At 44.6% G+C, this 9,045-nt stretch overlaps 1 pseudogene; it reads right to left on the bottom strand.

Annotated features, from left to right (window-relative positions):
* Nucleotides 1-4,238: 4,238 nt before the first annotated feature.
* Nucleotides 4,239-8,758, bottom strand: LOC116100041 (annotated as a pseudogene).
* Between the last annotated feature and the right edge of the window lie 287 nt (nt 8,759-9,045).

Genomic DNA, 9,045 nt, shown 5'->3' with positions numbered 1-9,045 from the left:
GATAGTTATTGTTCAATGGTATAGAGTTTCCATTTTACAAGATAGAACGGGATGGTGGCTACAAAGAAAAGAACCATCATTTTCAATGCCACTGGACAGGACACTTTCAGAATGGCCAAAATGGGAAAATTCATGCTGCAAATACTTTGCTACAATTAATACAAGGGAAGGGGGAAGCTGAGGAAATGACTCAGCAGATAAGAGTGCTTATTGTACAAGCATGAGGATATGGTTCCAAAACCCAGCACCTACGCATGCAGCAGGGCATAACTGTATGTGCCAGTAACTCCAGCACTGGGAAGTGGAGACAGGTAAATTCTGCAAGCTCACTAGCCAGCCAGCTTAGCCTCAAAAGCAAGCTTCCAGTTCAGTGAGAGACCCCGTCTCTGGGCAATAAGACAGAGAGTGAGAGAAGAAGACATCTGACATTCTCACACACCCACATGTTAGTGCACACACAACACATACCCCAAAATAAAAGACACATACTGTTGAATAACAAGAGTCCCATCATATACAATACCCGGTGAAACTAAGATGCCCTCATATAGCTTACAGTATACCAAAAGAGATCGATCGAGGCAGAGTATAAAACCGGCCTCCCAGACGGGTGTTCACAAGGCAAAAGGGGGGCGGGGAGGCAGGTCCTAACACGCTCTCATTTCTAAAACCAGTACAACCTCGCCTTAATGTAGTCACTTATTTAAAAAATATTTAGTGAGCACTCTTTTAGGAAGATATTCTCGCATAGAATGAACATTTCCTTTGAGAAAAACTAACAAAAGTTAGATCAACCGGGAGTGCCGGAGGGTCCTAAAATTTTGGGTTCCAGACTCATCAGGATGTCAGAGCCCCCGGCGCAGCTGTCTTTCCCACAGGCAGGATCGAGCTTCAAAATACACTTTGGACAGCATTAATTGCCTGGATTTTATGATGCGAGAAACAAAGCCGGTTGCTCTTTAATTTACAGACTGCTCTAACACTGAAGACAGGGTCGATTTATTATCACTTTAAACTTCACGTTTCCCCCGGGAACCAGTTTTATGTGAAGGTGTTTCCTGAGCACGTGTTCTTTCAGCCTACGGGGCCTCATGGGCTGCCTTGATTGTCTGCGAGCCTGGGAGGAACCTGAAGCTTTGCTTGTCCTGGACAAGCTTTGAGCATCCAGGTCATGAACAGACTCTCTACCACACAGTCTGAGACTGTTCGCACCAGCTTCAAGCGGCTCCTCCCAACTGGGTATGAAGCTGCCGTGCCCAACTTCGGTAATGACAAAACTCGCCAGCTTTTGTCTGAGTGAAGTATATCCACAGGGGGTGAAAAAAAGAAGGGGGGAAAGTCTTTTAAGTTTCTATGAACTTTTATTTCTAATTATAAGCCTTTCATTTAAAGAAAAAAAAAAGGCCCTAAGGGCAGAATTGGTTTTAAGCTCATCAACTGCTTTCACTTAAAGAAAATTAGGGGTTGCCTGAGTTTGACAGGCACTTAATTGTACAAAGGCCAGAAAAGGGGGCTCGGTTTCTCAGCCCAAGAGTCCACTATAATTAAATCCTTACTAAGCATTCAGATTGTAGGAGATTCTATAGGGAAGCTAAAGGTTTTAATATTGGGGGGTTTAAGTTTTACCTAATGAAACTAATCAAATTGTTTTGCAATAAACAGAGCCCTCTGACAAGAAGAACCCCCGTGCCTAGATGCCCAGGGGGGATGCTTCCATCTCAGTCCTCCTGAGTGATTTCCCACTCTTCGCTGTTGCCCTGACTCATTAAACAAACTAAAATGATTAGATTGATCTAACCTCATCAAAACCCACAGGGCACGTTTAAAGCCTTCCCAAGAAGAGGAGACTCTTTCCTGGAAGGTGACTTAGTCATTTCAAGAAAATATCCTATTCCATACTACCACATCAGTCCTTCTAGGAACCAGAGTCTGGCTTTGACGCACACAGTTCTCGTTGCCTTCATTATCCTGACTCCTGAATCTTTGCACGGAGATGGGGAATTACAGGAAGTAGAAATGTGTTTATAGTAGTGTCCCCACACGCTTTCAAAAGATCATTCAGTGTAGTACATAGTTTTCCATTTTGTGAGGGTGAACCAGAAATTCACAGGCCAGTCCCCTATCACTAAGCAGTGCTTTCTCTTCTATTATTCCATAGCATCTTGACCAAACTGTCACCATGAGCTGTGCAGCTTCAAGCGGAGGGCACAGGTTTAAACTTGGGCCTGTAGACAGAGCTGAGATGGAAGAATCAAGATTTCCATGGCATTAATCCAGGCCTGGGATGAAGCAACAACTGCAGAGCTTTCTCCTTTGCAGAGCATCGGCTGAAAGAGAGCGGGCTGCCTCTCTGGTGCATTTGGAGGCTATTTTCCTCAGAGCTGAAGCCAGCATTCAACCCAGAGCCTGGGAGGTTGCTCCTCTCTGCCTTGAAGGCTCCCTTCCTCTGTCATTGAGGTCCTCCTGCTGGCTCTGGAGTCCCACCTCGGCTTTCTCCCAGGCCTGTCAACACCGCTCCCAGTAACTGCCAGAGAAACCAAGAGATCTCCACACACCCTGGCCTTGGGGCCAGACTTATTATCTCCTTAACCACCAGCAGCCTGAGCAGGAAGAAGGAGAGAGAGAAGTGGGGGCTCTGCCAAGCTCTCAGTAATTGAATTTCAAGAGAGAAAGAAAAAGGGAGAGAAAGAGAATAGGTCTAAGAGTTGTTCTGTTTGGAGAAGATGTGACTAGAAGGCCCATGGTTGATGTGAGGAAAGCTTAATGCTTGTGTTTTTCAGTCCTTGAAGGCAATCAATTCAGCTCTAACTGATGTGAGAAATGTTCCGGAAATGTCTTTAGCATTGTTCACAAAAATATATATGCTTGGGCAATAACATCCTCTGTTTGTTATTGATGTTGTGGTGACAGTTTCTTATCTCCCAGGCTGGCCTCAATCTCACCATGTGGAAGACCTAGTTAGTTACTTTGTTGTTGTTCTTTTGTGGTTTTGTTTTGTTGTTTGGTTGGTTTTGGTTTTACTTGGTGTCAGTGTTGTTGCTGCCATTTATCATTACAGTTTACCTCTTTCAAAACTCACTTCTAGAGAATCCTTATTCTTTTTTATGGATGGAAACAATGCCTCATTCCACAGTTGAAACAAATCTGGCACTTGAGAGTTGAGGCAGGAGGACCAACATTCAGCTCCAGCTTGAGTATAGAAAGCCTGGAATCTCAAACTCAGGATAAATGGCTATCTGGGGTGCCTATTTAACATATCAGAGCAGGCTCCGGCTGGCTGCCAGCCTTTCCCATTGCACTAGCATCTGTTACAGAATCATCCTGGCTGGCTTGCCCGGCCCCTGCCCTAAACCTCCCTGAGCTTTGCTTTGCTTCCCCCAGCTTCCCTTTCCTAAAAAAAAAACAGCCATTTTGGTGACAAACCCTCCTGGTTCCTGGTGATCTCTTTTGCCTCTTTCCTCTTTTCCTCTGTCACCACCCACCTCCCTGCCACCTCTCATGGCTCCATTCAGTCTGCAGGCCAAGTGCAGTCTGGACCCTTACAGCTGCCTCTGGCTAGGTGCTCCTTCATGTCTACAATAAACCTCCTCACCAATACCTTGGACTAGTCATATCCCATTTTCTTTTCATCCATAAAGACTGGGACTCTATTTAAAAATAAAACAAAACCAAGTCAGGTTGTTTGGAGAAGTTAATCTCTCTCTCTCTCTCTCTCTCTCTCTCTCTCTCTCTCTCTCTCTCTCTCTGTCTCTCTGTCTCTCTGTCTCTCTCTGTCTCTGTCTCTCTCTGTCTATGTGTCTCTGTCTCTGTCTCTCTCTGTCTCTGTCTCTCTCTGTCTATGTGTCTCTGTCTCTGTCTCTGTCTCTCTCCCACCCCCCAAACCCCATATGTGTTCAACTGAGAACCAATTATTCAAAATGCCTGAGACTATGGAAGACTATGGAGACTATCTCATTCAAACCTCCACAGTACCACAATGTGTGTTTGAGGGGGAGGGGGTTGTATCTCTATGTATGTATATGTTTTGTTTTGTTTTACATTTGAGTAATGGCTTTTATTGAGCAGAGTCCACCAATTCAGCTTCGAGCAGGTTTACCCTTCAGCAGCCATACTCCTCTCTGCCAAGACTCCAGCTGAGACCGCCTCTTCTCCTGTGTCTATGAGGGAAGTAGAAGTGTGTCACTGTTCTTAATGGAGAGGACAATGCAAGACAACACTTGGTCCTCCAGTCAGTTTCCTTAGTTAATTTTGTCCTGGAATATATACAAGTTATTGGTGGCAGCTACAGCAGTAATGCTCTCCATGGGGTGCCAGGCTGTGTGAAGGATCTTCTTATTGAAGTCCAAACTGTCCACACTAATCTCGTCTTTCTTTCTCTTACTCCCTGTGCTAACCTTGTCTTTCTTTCTCTTGCCCCTGTACATACTTTCTGGGGCTTCGCACTGGCTCGGGGTTTGCTGTTCTCTCTTGAGGCTTCCAGTGTAACAGCCCTCCAAGTATTTCTATCAAACATTCTAAAGAAGTTTTTGTAGGACTCCGTCATGACAGCACTGTCTGAACCATTCCAGCAGCACTCAAACTTGTCAAAGATGCAGTCATTCTCATACAAGGAGCAGAGCTTGCTTTGTAGGTACTCGTGTACCTGGTGGGCCTCGACAGGCCTGCCCTCCGTGTTGAGGTCCCGTACCTTCCCTGACAGATAGTCTCTGGTCATTGTGTATCGACCACTGTGGCTGAACTTGACATCAGGTATAGATGAGATTATTTCTAAGAAAAAGGATCAACTGCTGGCTCTTCAAAAAACTTGACATGCCTGACACATAGGGCAGAGGAACACATGCCACACAGCCTGATGATTCCCTTGCTGCTGCTGTAGACAAATACATTGCACTGGTGTGGGTGGGACTCTGCAGCAGTGATGACTTCTGTCAGCTCCTCCGTATTAGTTGGCTTGATGTACAAAATGTTGAAGCTTCTGTCTGTGATCTCTAAATGTGTGGCCCACGCAGTCATCTCGCCGGGAAGAAGACACGCGGACACTAGGATCCTTCTGCAGCAAACGTTTATTGCCCTCATCCAGAGGGAAAAAGGGGCAAGCCAATAATCAGCACTGCTTATATACACCACAGCACAGCGTGTCCGCCCATGGTTGACTGTTTGCTCATCACCCCACGTGATGCCCCGGGATGGGCCGTGACTAGGCGTCTTTCACTCTACACACATGCGCAAACAGTTCTCTACGCACATGTGCAAGCAGTTGTTTACCAGGAGTCGACAGCGGATGTAGACGCCATCTTGTCAAGGCGAATGCCTCTCCAGCTCTACCGCTCTCCACATAAATGCATAGGTTAATTCTCAGATCATCATAAGATCCATGGGCTTCAATATTGGAACCCGTAGTGCTGTAATTCTAAATGGGTCTCGAAACTGTCCATCTTCATCTTTCAAGTTATGACCTTCTACTCTTTTATCCCACTCACTTATTTCCTATAATTTAATAGTTTTATCATTTGTAGAGAATAGAAATGAGCAGCATTTTGTTGTGGTAACCACCTGATTTTATTAAATCTTTCTTCAATTTCTAGACTTTTCAAGTAGTCCAACTTTGGCTCATGACTCTGAAAGGTACTGTAAACTCTTGTTCCCCTTGGAAAATAACTCTTCCACCTTTGTCTCCTGTTGCAAGAAGGTCTCCAGAGTAGTTAAACTCAATGGTGGAGATGGTGTTGGCTCAGTCCTAGCACACCTGGGAGGTGGAAGATCAGGATATCAAGGTCTGAGGACAGACTGAACTACATAAGACCTTCCACCACATACTCGCCAACAGCGCTCTTCACCTTCAAGAAGCACCACTGGGAGTCGTTGCTGCCTGCTCTGCGTCTTAGGAGAGCCCAACACCTAGACTGAACAACTCTCTCACAGCTCAACTGGAGGGATACCCTGGAAGTCTGTTCCCAGAACCCTCTGATGCCAAATATGTTTATAATTAGGCCAGAGTTTTAATGTTTCCAGGGTATGAAATAAGGAATAAATCATGAAAGGTGGAGTTTCTTGTTTCATCTAGGAAAGATTCTTATACAACCATGTGTAGGTGGCAGGAGAAGAGATATTAAAAGTGCCTCATCTCTCAACTGTCTCTGATCTGAGGGATAGATATTTTCACATGTTCGGCCTGTCTTTTCCCATGCTCTACTTCCTGAGCCTTACAAGCATCAGGGAATCTTTCCTAGATTTATATTTGTATGCTTATTTTCTGTGTATGAGCATGCCTACTCACATGCTTGGTGGGCACAGAGGCTGGAACAAAGTGTCAGGTCCCTTGATAGCCATGTGGCTGCCAGGAGCTAAACTTGGGTCCTTTGCAAGAACAGTATATGTTCACCCATCTCTCTAGCCTCAAGATTTACATTTTTCATTCCTTCTCAGAATAACTCCTTGCTGTTAGATATGTGTGCTCCCATATGCACAGCTTTGTGTCTCAAAACTCACTTTCTGTTAATATAAATTTTTAAAAAAAGTTATTCTAGGAGCTGAGGAGAGATTCAGACTAAGACCTGAGTTTGATCCCCAAACCAGCTATGGATCCAGTTACCTCTCTATGAGTTACTGTTAGAGTGGTCTCAAAAGCACCCAAAACAATACAGGCTATTATCATTGCTCTTGGTCCCCAAAACTACATGGTAAAAATGTATTGCTGAAGACACCACACACTTTGGCTGCAGGACACAGAGAAACCAGTCTGGAATTATTCTGGAAACTCTCCCTGCCGGCTAGCTGGAAGGCACTATGAAGGTTTCTGTCAGAGAAAAGGTATCAATAGTTTTAACTAGCACTGGAGTGGAATATCTATAATACTAACTCATTAAACAGGATGTGCCCACTGATGTGATAATGGCAAAATTATTTCTGGGGTAACCAACCACTCATTGTAATGTAATCATGGCCAAAATTGATGGCTATGGAAGTCATAAGCCCTAGAGGAGAACATATTGATATTGATCTTCTAAACTACCTTCTAAATATTTGTTTATAGTTATAAATTTGTGTTACTTTAAAGCTTGGTCACAGAAGCATCTCACTTCAGTGGGTAGTGGTTAATGCAAAAATGCATTGCTGTTCAAAATGCTGAGAATAACAACTGTGATACTCAGCGGTGGGTGGGATGCCTGGATCAAACTCCACTCTCTGCTGCCAAAGTTCAGGGACCATCAAGGAAGATGGGGCAGAAAGAATATAAGAGCTGGAGGTTGGGGAGGAAGGCCCTGCCTTCTGGACATGACATTATGCTGCACACATGAATTCATGGCCACTGAGATTGCCTACACAACATCTGAGTAAAAGCAAGCCAGTTAAGATTTCCAGCATGGATGGGGCGAGGCACCCAAGGTCCACCCCTAACTGAGGAGCTATTGGCAGTTGATGGCTATTGGGGAAGGGAAGTCATTTTTCCTTAGAAGAGCGACCACAGGTAGGTTCCAATGTCCCAGTAGATGGTCACATGCCCGTGTGCATATGAGTAGCAATTAGACTCCATGGATAAACAAAAAAAATATAAGAGCAGGACATGAAGTTGGGAGGGAGACACGATGGGGATCAAGGGGGAGTTTGAAGAAGGGAATGAAGAGTAGATATAATCAAGATACCTGTATAAAAATTTCAAAGGATTAAAAAAAAAAAGCTGAGTATGACAGGTCTTTATTCCCAGAGCTGGGGAACCAGAGATAGGAGGATCCAGGGGGGTTGTTGGCCAATCAACCTAGCTGGATCAGCAAGCTCCAAGTTCAGAAAGAAAGTCTATCAGAAGAAAGGAAGGAAGGAAGGAAGAAAGGAAGGAAGGAAGAGAGAAAGAAAGGAAGGAAGAACAAAAGGAAGAAAGAAAGGAGGGAGGGAGGGAGGAGGGAGAGAGGTGGAGGAAGGAAGGAAGAAAGGAAAGACAAAAATAACAAGATAATAATAATCAAGGATAACACCCACTCTCATTTTTGGCTGATACACACATGTACACATGCACACATGTACACATGTACACATGTACACGTGCACACATGTACACATGCACACTGTACACATGCACACATGTACACATGCACACACATGTACACATGCACACATGTACACGCACACATGCGCACATGCACACACATGTATACATGTACACATACACACACATGTACACATGCACACATATACACACGTGCACACATACACACATGTATGCATGCACACATACACACATGTACACATGCACACATGTACACATGCACACATATACACACGCACACACACATGTACACACACAAAAAGCCAGGCTAACCGTAAGATGGACTGGAGGCAGCAGGCCCCATCTTTACATAGCACAGATCTTATACATTACAGATGAGCATGGGAGGTGGTAGGGGACACCTTCATATTCTGTAGTACTGTATTGGAGTGGAACCTTCTGGTTCCTCTGGAGACACTATCATGTGGTGTTTTTTCTGGAAACTGTCTTAGGATAGGATGTTTTTGCTAAGGAACAGACAAGTGATGCTTTTCTGGATACAGCCTGGGAAAATGGCATGTGGTTTGTTACAAATGTGGATGCTTGAGAGAACATGGGATATTTGGAAAGGGTAGAAGTAAAACCCAATGGACAGTTGACAATGCTGTATTGCATTGGTTCACCTTGCCATTCTTTTCTGGTCATCATTGGGCTTTGCTGACTCAGCTCTTCTCTGACAACACTTTGTGGTTCATCTTGACACTTTTTGCTGGTCATCGTTTGTCATGACTTCATAGAGAGAGACGCCATCAAGAAACTTGTGGTGGCGTTCTGGCGGACCAGAAGGCGGGCCCAACTTTGGAATGATTGACACCCTTTGTTTTCAGTCCTTGTGTGATCTCTGGCTGAAGATAATGTGAGAAGCCAACCCTGGAGTTATTAATCTGCCATCTTCTCAGGATAAGTTTCTGAATAAGGCACAGCTTGGAAGACAGTCTGTCTGCAAACTGGCATCGGTGGCCATGAGCAGCACAGGCCCTGACACTCTAGGTATAAAGATGTGT

This window comes from Mastomys coucha, unplaced genomic scaffold (genome assembly GCF_008632895.1).
Source record: "Mastomys coucha isolate ucsf_1 unplaced genomic scaffold, UCSF_Mcou_1 pScaffold20, whole genome shotgun sequence".
Taxonomy (NCBI): domain Eukaryota; kingdom Metazoa; phylum Chordata; class Mammalia; order Rodentia; family Muridae; genus Mastomys; species Mastomys coucha.
The sequence above is the reverse complement of the archived record's forward strand: the minus strand, read 5'-3'. Positions and strand labels throughout refer to the sequence as shown.